The 13141-nt window shown below is 41.1% G+C and overlaps 1 protein-coding gene across 21 annotated transcripts in view; it reads left to right on the top strand.

Annotated features, from left to right (window-relative positions):
* The window catches only part of MSI2 (musashi RNA binding protein 2), a 553967-nt gene that overhangs the window by 272023 nt on the left and 268803 nt on the right, over positions 1-13141 (top strand). The gene's annotated exons all lie outside the window — the stretch shown is intronic.

Genomic DNA, 13141 nt, shown 5'->3' with positions numbered 1-13141 from the left:
TTTTAAATCTATGAACCTATGATTCTCTGTGCCTTGTATTCTTATATGGAAAAAGAAGGGGTTTGACTAAATGACCTAAGGTTCCTTCCACTTCTGAATTTATGATTCTGCTTTTCTCTATGACTCAGTTTCCTTATTTGGAAAATGAAGGGATTGGGCTTTAATGCCTGTGCCTCAGTAATGCCCGTCATGCTTCTGTGCTGTGTTCTCTGTAATGGGTATGGTCAACACTGAACACTCCCTATAGACATTCTTGGGAGCAGAAGTTGGCATTTCCAAGATGGTAGCAGAGCTTGGAGGCACATCCCATTGCCATGGAACCAAACAAAACTAAAGAAATTCTTAGAGAATCAATTGTGCCTACCTTGTGTCAGGGTCTCTGCAAGTTTCTGGAAATACAAAGACTAACAAAGAAATTTCTGACCTCAAGCTTTTATTCCACCAAAGAAGACAATGTTAGACATATGAATAGATTTTTTTTCAAGTGACAGGCAATGTGGCTTAGTGGATAGCTAGAGTAGCTTCAGAGTAGGGAAGATGTGGGCTCATTTAGGTGGATGTGGCTACTTTTGTCACACTCTTTGACAAAGTTACCTCCAAGGATAGCCTGAAGGAATCTTAGAAGTCATCAAGCCCAAACTTATTATTTTCCAGATGAGGAAAGTGAGTTACAGACTATGAGTCCAACCCCTTCATTTTCCAAATGAAGAAACTGAGTAATAGACATAGTCATGACAATCACTGACTACATGATCATGACAGGTTATGTGTCTCCTCAGGGCCCCGGTGCCAGGAAATTTTCCAAGACTGTAAGTTGCCTAGTAGTTGCCAATGCAAAATCATTGAAGAGTGGGGATGGGGAAAATCAGAAAAGGCCTCCTGTAGGAGATGACATTTGAGTTGAGCTTTGGATGAAATGAAGAATGATAAGAATTATAAGACATGGTGCAGGGGAGAGAGTGAATTCCATCTAGGTATATCTGTGCAAAGGCATGAAGATGGGAAATGGAATATGATGTGGAAGACCAGTAAAGGGGCCAATTTGAGTTGAATGCAGAGTATGATAAGACTGGAAAGGTAGGTTAAGGCCAGGGGGTAAAGGGAATTATGTGTCCCCAAGAGGAGTTTGCAGTTGATCCTCTCTAGGCATTTATCGAGCACCCTGTGTTCTATCAACTAAGATAACCAGCCCATTGAAGGGAATGTTAAAGTCCAGCAGGCTGCCTGACAGAAAGACCACTTCCTCCTAGACAGAGGTGAATAGCAACCTGACTCACCATGGATGCTGCCAGTGACAGGAGCTGGGCTGTTTCCCTCTGGATGCAGAGAGAATTGAATCGATTTAGAGCTTATGGGATTTGGAAACACTGTGCCCTGGGTATCTATACATGAAGAACTTTCAGATGTGGTGCATTTGAAGAGGGTCTCCAGGCTAATCTGAAAGCCTGCTTTAAGATGCTATTGCTGTCTTTTGAAGAGAGCACCTGCATTACACTGAGGGTGATGAGAACCCGGAGAATGAGCAGAGTGGTTATTCTCGCCTCTTACTCCGGGGCTCAGATTGGACATGGTGTGATAATACTTAGGCTCTTCAGATGACTGACCAGTCCTGCCTGGAAGGACTGAAACTTGGGGTAAGCTCTATTTCCCCCCTACTTTTGGGGTGAGTTCAGAGACCTCTCAAAATAGTACTCCTTTTTCATCTGTCCTCCTTTAAGTACCAATCTTACTGTCTTTTTTATTTTTTTTTTCACTTTAAAATAAAATAAAATGCAGCAAGAACACACAAAAAAAATAATACTCTTTTTCTCCTTTGAAGGCAGAAACATTTCTGCTTCCCTTGGTTTGCAAGTTCTCTCCAGGCATGACCGTGCACACAGTGGGTGCCTGGGAGAGACTTTTGACTCGATTGAAGCTTGAAGTTTGTTTCTGCTTTGCCCTGGAATAGGGACTGTTTGGTTAGCAGCAGGGTAGTGAGTTGGCCTCTGAGTTTGTGGAGTTCAGGGTTTTCTCGAGGAGGGGCCTTTGCCTGTGTCCTTGGACAGGGCCTCCTTGTAGCCGCCTGCAGACTGTTCCCTTACTGGAGAGAGCTCCTTTGTGCACCCTGAAAAGGGACGCATTCCATACTTTTTTTCCTGACAGAGCAAGCATAAGCCATGTTTGTGTGGCACCAGAAAGCCTCTCACGGGAGATCAACCCGTGGCCTTCCAACAATAATGGAAGAACGGCCGAACTTTCTCCCTCCTCTGAAAACACTGAGTCTTTTCACTTTAAAAACCCCTAAGAAAGGAGGCGAGAGGGCCACGAACTGTAAGCATAAAGGATTTTTTAAACTAAACAAGAAAACCAATTATTTTTCTAACTGCTTTACTCCTTCAAATCTCTCCCTGTAATGGAGATTTAGAATCCATCACTGTTGGGCTATTATTTCTGTGTAAACAGTGTCATGCCCTATTGCACCAAGCAAACAGTCAATTTTTTCCATTACACTTAGGCGAAAACAACAAGGGTGCTGAGTCGATGATCTCAAGGAGCATATTTTAGCTGATGGGGAGCACGTGACTTGGGGCTGGAGTAGGGAAAAGGGGTTAAAATATACATAGACTCTGAGTCTTATCTTCATCAGGGTCGTTAACCTTGAACTCTTTGCTCTAGAAACTTGTTTCCTGTCTTAGCATTGATCTTTTCAGGAAGGGAGGAATGGAGAAGGGACAGGGGAAGGAAAAAGATAGGAAAGGGAAGAGAAGGAAAAGGAATAAGCATTTTTATGGCACCTACTATGTGCCAGGCACTGTGCTCAGTGCTTTTTACAAATATTATCTCATTTGATCCTCACCATCGACTTGTGAGGTAAATGCTATCATTATCCTCATTTTACAGTTGAGGAAATCAAGGCAAATAAAGTATCTGAGGCTGAATTTGAACTCAGGACCTCCTAACTCCAAAGCCAACATTCTATCCACTGAGCTACCAGTTGTCCAGTTAGAAGATCTGGGGTTGTTTCTTACCTGTGATGCTTAGCATCTTGGGCAAGTCACCACTTCCCTGGACCCAAGTTTCTTCCGTTGTAAAATGAGGATATTGGGATCCAGGGCTTCTGAGGTTCCTGCTAGCTCTGTGTCTAGGATCTGATGGCCCTTTTTCATTTGTGAACTGTAAAATAGACCTGCCTGGAGGAAGTAAAGAGGCCGTAGTTACCTGTAGTCTTTCTTGGTGGCTTCTGCCCCATTACTAAGTGAGCTTCCGAGGAGGGCAAACCGGGGTAGTGAGGGGTGATTGAATGAAGCTGTCTGTCAAAGAGGACATATATGGGGAGCAAGACCATTTGCAGGCTTTCGAAGGGCTCTCTGGTGGAGAAAAGAATATAGGAACTCTGCTTCGTCCCAGAGAAGAGAGCTAGGAACGATGGGTGGAAGCCGTTTATAGGCAGAGGGAGGCTTAATGCAAGGAAAGAAGTGCACTGTGTAGAGATGATAGGCTCCCCTTGACTGGAAGTTTTAAAGGGAAAATGGATGCTAGCATGTCTGGGATATTGGAGAGAAACTTCTTGGCCAGGCTCTTTTAGGATTCTGAAGCTTGTAAACAGGTGTGTCCTGAATCCAGCTTATATGGGTTCAGGGAAGCCAATTGTTAAATTTCCAGTACAAGTATTTATTTATATCCCAGAAACTGGCGATGCTAAAATCAAGGCTTGATTTCTTGTTTTATTGATTGTTTAGACTTTCAGAAGTGATGGGGAAAATATTAATAATTCAGATTAAATTTAAAAGTATGCTATACTTTGGGGGGTAGCTAGGTGGCTCAGTGGATGGAGAACCAGGAGGTCCTAGCTGTGTGACCCTGGACAAGTCACTTAACCCACATTGCCTTGCCCTTACCACTCAACCTTACACTCAGGTGTAACGACTTTTCGTGCCACTGGACCCAGGCTTCCAATGCCGAGAGAGTGGGACTGTCTCTGTGCATCGACTTTTCCACTTAAATCTTCATGCACAAGTGTCTTTGTGCACAAAAACGCACAAAGACAATTGTCATCCTCGGTTACCGAGAGACTACTACTACCACTCAACCAATACATAGTGTTGATTCTTTTTTTTTTAAACCCTTACAACATACACACCAAAAACTTGAATTTGATTTTTGACTCCCATGGCCTAAAGAGACCCCATATTCCATATCATTCCAGCTTGCATAATGCTTCTTGATTTTATTCTTAAAAAAATTTTTTTTTAACTCTTTATCTTCCATCTTGGAGTCAATACTGCATATTGGTTCCAAGGCAGAAGAGAGGTAAGGGCTAGGCAATGGAGGTCAAGTGACTTACCCAGGGTCACACAGCTGAAGTGTCTGAGGCCAGATTTGAACTCAGGACCTCCTGTCTCTAGGCCTGGCTCTCAATCCACTGAGTCACCCAGCTGCCCCCCATAGTATTGATTCTAAGATGGAAGGTAAGAGTTTTTGCTTTTGTTTTTAAGTATGCTGTTTTTTTTCAGAGAGCTGAAGTTAAATTAAACTATTTTTATGGTCAATTAAATATTGCCCAACACTGCCTTTCTGCCCCAGTGGTGTCATGACACAAATCAGACCATCACTTTGCCCAGATGCACGGCACGTCTGCCTGGCCTGCTATTGTGTCTACTTTTCTAACAGCTAAGCATCATTGTTGGTTTGTCCTTGGAGCGTGTTGGAATGAGCATCCTCCTTGTGCATTTGGAGATACCTACTGTCATTTCAGGATCCATGTTCTAGCTAGTCTCCCTCCTGTGCTTGGCTGAAGTACACTGGGATTTGCAGAGCATGAGGGGCATTGCTCTCCGGGGCTTGTGTGTGCCTTGGAATGATCCATGCTACGAGCTTTGCCTTGAAGGATCATGATGAAATTAGCAGGGGTGGGGCTGTACTGATAAGAGGGGGCAGCTGGGTAGCACAGTAGATAGAGCATTGGGCTTGGAATCAGGAAACCCCATTGTCCTGAGTTCAAATGTGACCTCAGATCTTAATAGGCAAGTCACTTAGCCCCTTGTGTCTCAGTTTCCTCATCTGTCAAAAGACCTGGAGAAGGAAATGGCCAACACGCTAGTATCTTTGCCAAGAAAATCCCAAATGGGATCACACACAAAGAGTCAAGACACACAACTGAAAAAATGACTGAATGACAACTGCAAAGGAGTGTTTCCTGAGTCGCATCTGTACAGTTTCTTGTGCTTTATGTCTCGATCCTTAATTCTTCTTGTTCTGTGGAATGAGAGTTAGAACATTGGCCTTAGAGTAAGAGTTTGAATGCTGCCCCAGACATTTTTTAGCTCTGTGACCCTTTGGAAGTTACTTTATCAAATATAGCTTTAGTTTCTTCATCAGAAAAATGGGCATAATAATAGCACCTACCTCAGAGGGGCTTGGAGAAATCAAATGAGATAAAATACATACAATCCAATATAAATTCTCATTATTATTTAAAATGTATTGATTTTAAGAACTATATAACATACCAGGTAATTATACATATGATATTCTTCATATTAATCTATATGGAGAAGGAGAGAGAAAGTATGTAACATGCATTGAATTCCACATGTTTTACACCTCATTCTTCATTAAGAAGATACATGCTTTTAAATTAAAAGTATAAAGACATCTCCAAGAGCCATCAAAGAAATATTCAACCAATTTCAAGGGGTTAATTATGTTTGATGACTGCCACCATCTCATTCCATTTGGAATTTGTCTAGGCAGTAGTAAAGTTCAAAATGTTGACTCCTCCAGAAAAGAAAAAATTACCTTTTGGCTCTTAATCTTGGGCTCTTCTGAAACTGTGTTGGTGCTGAGTTTGGTCTCCTGATTGCTAATCCTATATTCTGCTTGTCAGCCCGTGCTGTCTTGCTTTGGTAGGACTTTTCCCTTCATTAGCTTTTAAAAAAAATCCCACGTGGACACTATTTAGCATCTAGTTTCCTGTCAAATAGTTTTCCTTTAAATGTCCTTTGAAATCAACTGGCAGGCTTCACTCCCCTTCCATAGGCAAGGGGCCTCTGAGCAGTAAGGCTCGAGGGTTTCTTGGGATTTCTTATGTGTTTGGTCTGTAATACATAAAATACACATACGCACACACATATTCATGGATGTATATATAACTCATTCCCAATTGGGAGATTTATTTCAAGTAACAAATGCTTCTGGTTAGCTTCTGTATGGATCGGGTCCAGCCCCAAATCATTGCCATGAGTAAAATTCATTGACAGCAAAAGGAAATGAAAACAAACGTTCCCTGACATGGGGCATTTCCGTCTGGGGGCCTCTGGGATTTCTTCTCCTCTATTAAAATATCCACCGAATTACATGGAGTGGAACTTGGCAGCCACAGGCCAGTGGAGGCCTGTAGCATTTTAATTGTTTCAGGAGAGAGGGGTCCAGATGAAGTGCCATTTGTAAAAGCATTCTCCTTCCCCTGTCCTTCTGTCCCCTCCTCCCTTTAAACCCTTGTCCTGGCTGCTTAAGGCCAAGGTGGGTCTACACTCCCCCTATAGGCCAATAGACTCTCAAGTACTTAAGTTCTGGACCTAGATCACCAAGAGAAAGGGTGTGGTTCCTTTGGCATCATCTTTGTTCTACTTTTTGGGAATTTGGCCCTTTAGGGGTAGGAAGTGTTGACAGCTGAAAACCCAACATTCTTGAGACTGCAAGCCCTACATTCTTAAGCTTCTGACTGAGCCCTGGACAGACAAAGTCTAAATATGGTTTCGATCAAAGACAATAGCTAGAAATAAAGGATTTATGAGATTCAGTTTTTGCTCTCTTGCTTTTTTCTTTCCCCCCCCCTTCTTCCCTCTCTTCTTCTTTCTTCTTTTCTTTTTTCTACTCCTTTCTTCCTTTTTCTCTTCCTTTTCTTTCCTCTGTGGTTTCTTTTACAAATAAATGAACTTTAGGTCACCATCATTCAGGACTGAAACTGAACCAGACAACAATCTTCCCTTGTAATAGAGTGGGATATATTTGGGAGCTCTATTGATTTGCAGGATAACTTTCTCAGGTCCTGGCTACCATTGCTCCCCTAACAAGGTTAGGAAAATACCAGTCATGCACAGTTCCTTTTTTTCCTTCTCTAGCTCAGTCTTCAGTCTTGTAAGCACACCTGCCCCATGATGCTCTGGGAGAATCCTACCCTATTGAAATAGTCATTAAAACTGTGCAGGGGAGAAGGCTGATGGCCTTGACTTTTCAAACCTCCAGTGCCGAATCTCTCCTAGTAGGCACTGTTTTTTCCCATTATAAGCTGGGAAGCTTGAGATAGATGACATTACTTTGGACTTGATTTATTATGGGCCCAGTAGACACAACAGTGATTGGGGAAAGGAAGTGAAACTGAGTGACCTCAGTTAGACACTCACAGTATTTGTCACTGTGACCCTCACAAGCATCCTTATCTTGTGGCCAGAAATAAACATTTTTCTTGACTAAGGACTTAAGTATATTTCTGGAAAACCAAGGCTTGTGTTGTGTGTGTGGTTGTTTCCTTTATAAATTTATTTCTGTTTTGAAGAATTGTCTTTAAAACAAGCAACTTGGGGCAACTAGTTGGCATAGCGGACAGAAAGCCAGTCCTAGAGATGGGAGGTCCTAGGTTCAAATATGACCTCATATACTTCCTACTTGTGTGACCCTGGGCAAGTCACTTGACCCCAATGGCCTAGCCCTTACTGCTCTTCTGCCTTGGAATTGACACTTAGTATCAATTTTAAGACAAAAGGTAAAGGTCTAAAAATAAATAAATAAATAAAACAAGCAAATGGGCCAAAGCTTTTGGGCTGTCACATTTGCTCCCTCCATATAATCCTCAGTCCCAGGTCTATATGCATATCAGGCTTCCTGAAGTAAAGATCTCCTTGCATCTACATCTTCTTCAGGTTCCTCACCAGTCATCTGTTGAGTTGTTAATGCCACTTACTATATAGATAGGTATTTATATATCGAAGTGCAGATTTTCCAAAGAAGGCTGGCTGACTGTCAGCCTGAAGGAGTCTGGGGTTGTTGTTTGCTTTCCATTTTCAAGTTTCTTTTCAATTCACTGCCTTTCTAATGCTTTCTCATTCTTCTGCTCTCTCCAACCCTTGGTTTTCCTTTAATAATATTAAATAAGGAAGATGATTCAAGAGAATGCATCTTCTTCCCCTCCTTGCCAGAGTGGAGGACTGTGGGTGCAGAGTATCATGTATGCTGTCAGATGTGGTGCTCGTTGGTTTTGCTGAACTGCTTTAAAAAAAAAATCTTCATCCACAGGGAGTGACTTTCTGGATAGAGGCCAGGAGAAGGCTATATTTGGAAATAAGGTGATGAAAAAACATATCAATAAAAATGTTTAACAAAAGCATTTTAAACAAGCAAAATATCCCAAAGCAAGACCTTCTCTCCTTTCTTGCCTTTCCCTTCCCTTCTTTCCCTGCTCTAAGTCATAAAGGCAGGATCAGAACAGAAACGTTTTTCTTCTGTCAGTTACTCTACAGAATGGGACGCAATCTTTGCATTCTGAAGGACAATCTTTAATTCACACAAGAAGGGAGTTTCACCTTTTTTTTCCACAGGGGAGAAGGGGGAGTATTATATGAAACAGCTGCCTGACCCTTACTATATATAAGTATTATATTGATACATCTGTTTCTTCTACTTTATCGTTAGACGTCAAAGGAGGTTAAGAGTGGGAGAGACCAAATGATCAGTTAAGTGAAAAAACAAGGCTCCTTTTGCCTCTTCTGCAGTGATATTATATCTTAAACATTAGGCTAAGGCTATATGGGCTTCCCATCCCTCTGTTCAGAGCTTTCCCATGAGCATTGCTGAGAGGGGAGAGAAGGTAGCTTGGGGCATTGTTCAGGGGGAAGCTTTTAGAAGTACCCCTGAATCTCTCATTCTTTGCTTTGTAGAGTCTGAAGGTGCTGGTCCAAGGGCCCCGGGTTCCCCCTGTTCTGCATGGTGATGGTCTTGGGCTACTCTTTTTTTTTTAATCCATCATGACTTCCTTTAGCAGAGTTTTGAAGTCTGTGGACCCCTTCTCAGGAGAATATTTTAAATGCATAAAATAATATACAAAGGAAACCAATTCTTTTGAAATAGTTACCAAATTTATCTTAAGAAAAAATAGTTTGTAGACTATAAGGCCTTCTGGTACAACTTTTACCTTCCTTCCCCTCATCCTGCCTTCTACTCATGTGCTCACCCCCAGCAAGGTTTGGAAGCCAGATGGCCTGTAGAAAAGATGGGGCCTCAGTCTCTTTTCTAACCTATTTGCTAAGACTTGTTTAAAAAAAGGATTACTTGGGGCTCTCTGGTCAGTTCAGGGGGAGTACCTTCTTACAAGATTAGTACTCAGCAGACCTTGGAATAAAGAAGTTCCCAAGCTGGTTTCTAATCAAAGGTTCTTCCCATCCCACACTATCCACCCACTCCTTTTCATTCATAAGATAGATTTCGTTTCCATGGTGATTTAATAAGATGCTGTCTTGGGTTCTTGAATTTTCCTATCTTTGCCCTTCTCTCACCTGTCTCTGTCTGGGATTTATTTCTAGCTGTTGAAGGTTTCCCCCTACCTCTACAAGTGGTTCCATTTTAGTCAAGTGTGGCAGAATAAAGGATAAAGTCATTTATTTTTTATTAAATACATTTTATTAATTCCTTTTGTCTTTTTATCACAATCATATCCCATTTCCTTCTAGACAGAATCTTTCCTTGTCAAAAAAGCAAAAACACCCAAAACTTTATCTTACTATATATGTAGTCTTCATTGTTTTTTCCCCATTATTTAACTTCCTTTTAGTCTTTTTGTGAGGGGGTTGGGGGGGTGGGAGTGGAGTTTATGTTGTTGAAGTCATTGTTATATATTCCTTTGGTCTTGCTTATTGTATTTTATTTTGCCTCAGTTCATACAAATCTTCCTCTGTTTCTCTAAATCCTTTATATTCATAATTTATTATTATTCCACAATAATGTTCTCTTATATTCATTGGCCACCCTCCCCTTAGAATAGAGGTTCTTAACCTAAGCATAGGAAACTTTAAAAAAAATTATTTCAAGTATTATAGTAGCGTTGGTTCCTTTTGGAATTGTATTCATATTATTTTATCCACTTAAAATGACATGTCTATTATTTTATACATTTAAAAATATTCTAAGAAGAAGGTCTGTAGACTTCATCAGACTTCCAAATGGGTCCATAACACACAAAAAAGTTAAAAGCTCCTTTTCTAAAGTGATTTTCTCAAGAAACTTTTTGGGTTATAAAACCCCAGACAACCCAGATTCCCTCGTTTGGCAATTCTTTCTTGCACTGTATATATACCCCATCTCATTATTCTACTTCTGTTCTATATTTCATGTCATTTCCAGTGATGTTTTTACAATATTACCCTGTACTTGTTCAGACCCATCTTTCTCAGCCCTTAGTTTCATATGCACAAGGTTTTATCTACTCATCTAAGTTTTCAGATCCATATGATGGGGGCTATTCTTTCTGCTCTCTATTCTATTCAAAGCAATGCATACCAGTTATGACTTAATATTGAATGTCTACTCAGCCTTCCTCACTTAATGAATGAAACTTCATGTGGAAAGAAGGATATAAATTTTCTTTTAAATTCCAGTTGAATTTATAAATATGCAAAAGAAAGATCTGTTCCAAGTGTCTAGTCACTGCTCTTTCTTGCCCTTTGTCCTTTTCCAGAATTTTATTATTTTTTTAAACCCTTTCTTTCCATCTTGGAATCAATACAGTGTATTGGTTCCAAAGCAGAAGAACTAGGTTAAGGCTAGTCAATGGGGGTTAAGCAACTTTCCCAGGATCACACAGCTAGGAGGTGTCCAAGACCATATTTGTACCCGGGATTTCCCCTCTCTGGGTCTGGCTTTCAATTCCTGAACCTCTAGCTGCCCCTTTTCCCAGCATATTAAACCAAAAAGAACCTTTCTTTCTTTGTTTCTTTGTTTCATCATTTCTTTCTTTGTTTCTCCCTTTCTTCCTTCCTTCTTTCTTTGTTTCTTCGTTTCTTCATTTTTCTTTCTTCTTTCTTTCTTTCTTTCTTTCTTTCTTTCTTTCTTTCTTTCTTTCTTTCTTTCTTTCTTTCTTTCTTTCTTTCTTTCTTTCTTTCTTTCTTTCTTTCTTTCTTTCTTTCTTTCTTTCTTTCTTTCTTTCTTTCTTTCTTTCTTTCTTTCTTTCTTTCTTCTTTCCTCTCTTTCTTTCTTTCTTCTTTCCTCTCTCTCTCTCTCTCTCTCTCTCTCTCTCTCTCTCTCTCTCTCTCTCTCTCTCTCTCTCTCTCTCTCTCTCTCTTTCTCTCTCTTTTTCTTTTTTTCTTTCTTTCTTACCTGCCTCCTCACTTCCCCCTCATGGATTCCCTGACTGCCTTCAAAGCTCACCTTTATCATGAGGCCTTTCCTGATCTCCTAGCTCCTAGTGCCTTTCCCTACAAAAATCACTTTTTATCTTCCTTTTCCTATATCTAATAATACACATGTTGTCTGCCCCCCAGGAGACTATCATCTCCTTGAGGGAAACAATGGTTTTACTTTGGTCTTGGTGTTCCAGCTCCTAGAATGATGACTGAATAAATGTTTGTTGACTGATTGATCCAAGTCCCATTTCTGTATTACCAGTCAACAGAATGAGCTCACTTCAATGGTGTTCTGCATGTCTGTTCAGGCTAAGGCTACCACCAGGTTAGGGGTAGGTAGAAATCTCCCTTGACCTCATATTGTCTCTCATCACCTAGCTCATGCATGATGAAAGGAAAAGCTTCACGCAATGGAAAAGGTGCTGGATTGGGAGGTTGAAAACCTGCTTGAATCCCATCGATGGTATTCAGTCCCTCCGTGACTGATGTTGCCTATCTGCCCGTCAGTTTCTTCCTCTGTTAAATAACCAGACACTTTCCAAGGGAATCACTATTCCCACTCGGACTTGACACTCTGGTGACCCTTATTCCCTTTTGCAGCCAGGAAGAATCCCGTCCTCTTGGGACCCCCTCCTTATGATTGAGTGGCAGGTGGTCTCAGATCTGTAAGTTAGTGGTTTATTTGGAAATCTGAAGAGATAAACCCAACCGAGGTGATCTATGAGGGATCAACAGGATGGAATTTTTCTCTCTATCATATATATATATATATATTTTTTTTTTTAATTAAACCACCACTGAGATGAAGCTTCCTCCAGACAACTGATTGTTAATGGATTCAGAGTCTGGCAGCACTACAGAACTCTGACTTCTAAGGAGGACTGCTCCGGTGTACTTGACATTGCCATTGAGAAGTGGTCTTCCTTTTGACGTCCCAGTAGTGCTTTGCATCTGTGCTCTGAAAGCAACCTTGATCAAACATCCAAGTCATTAAATGAAACAGGGCTCTCCTCATTCCCTTCCCCTTTTTAACCCCTTTTGTTCCTATAAGAAAGTGAATTGATGTAGACTTTTTTTTTTTAAACCCTTACCTTCCATCTTAAAATTCAATATTGTGTTTTAGTTCAAAGGCAGAAGGACTTTAAGGGCTAGGCAATGGGGGTTAAGTGACTTGCCTAGATTCACACAGCTAGGAAGTATCTGAGGCCAGATTGGAACACAGAACCTCCTGACTCTGGACCTGGCTCTCAATCCGCTGAGCCATCGACCTGCCCCATTAATGTCTTCTAAAGAAAAATCAAATGGTCTGGGGATACCCCACCCAGTGTCAAACCCTCTCCTTTTTAATTCTGGTCCTCTCACATACTTCCAGATTTAATTTCTATTTGTGCTAGTAATGAGAAGACTAGGAATGGAATTGGGTTAACTAATTCTGATATCCCAGCTGTGTTAATCCAGCAACCCTGCTTTCCCTGAAGGTCAGAGCTACCCACTAACTCTATTAAGCTTGGAGTCCTAAAAAAGTGTATAGACTATAATTGGTCCACGTAAAGTGGAAGGAAGGCACAGGAAGTGACATAAGGAAAGGTCTTTAAAAGTGGCAAGAACTTCCTGTGACCAGGTTTTTCACCTTGGGACCTGACTTGAAGGCGCTTCAGGACCTCTGACTACTCTTGAATTTTCCCTTAGGACTACCATGTGGGTGAGTGAAAAAGACTGACTCCTTTCCCTGGCTTGTTCTGGAGATACCCCTCTTCTTGGAGGAGGCC

The sequence above is a fragment of the Monodelphis domestica genome, chromosome 2, assembly GCF_027887165.1.
Source record: "Monodelphis domestica isolate mMonDom1 chromosome 2, mMonDom1.pri, whole genome shotgun sequence".
NCBI classification, from domain to species: Eukaryota; Metazoa; Chordata; class Mammalia; order Didelphimorphia; family Didelphidae; genus Monodelphis; species Monodelphis domestica.
The sequence above is the reverse complement of the archived record's forward strand: the minus strand, read 5'-3'. Positions and strand labels throughout refer to the sequence as shown.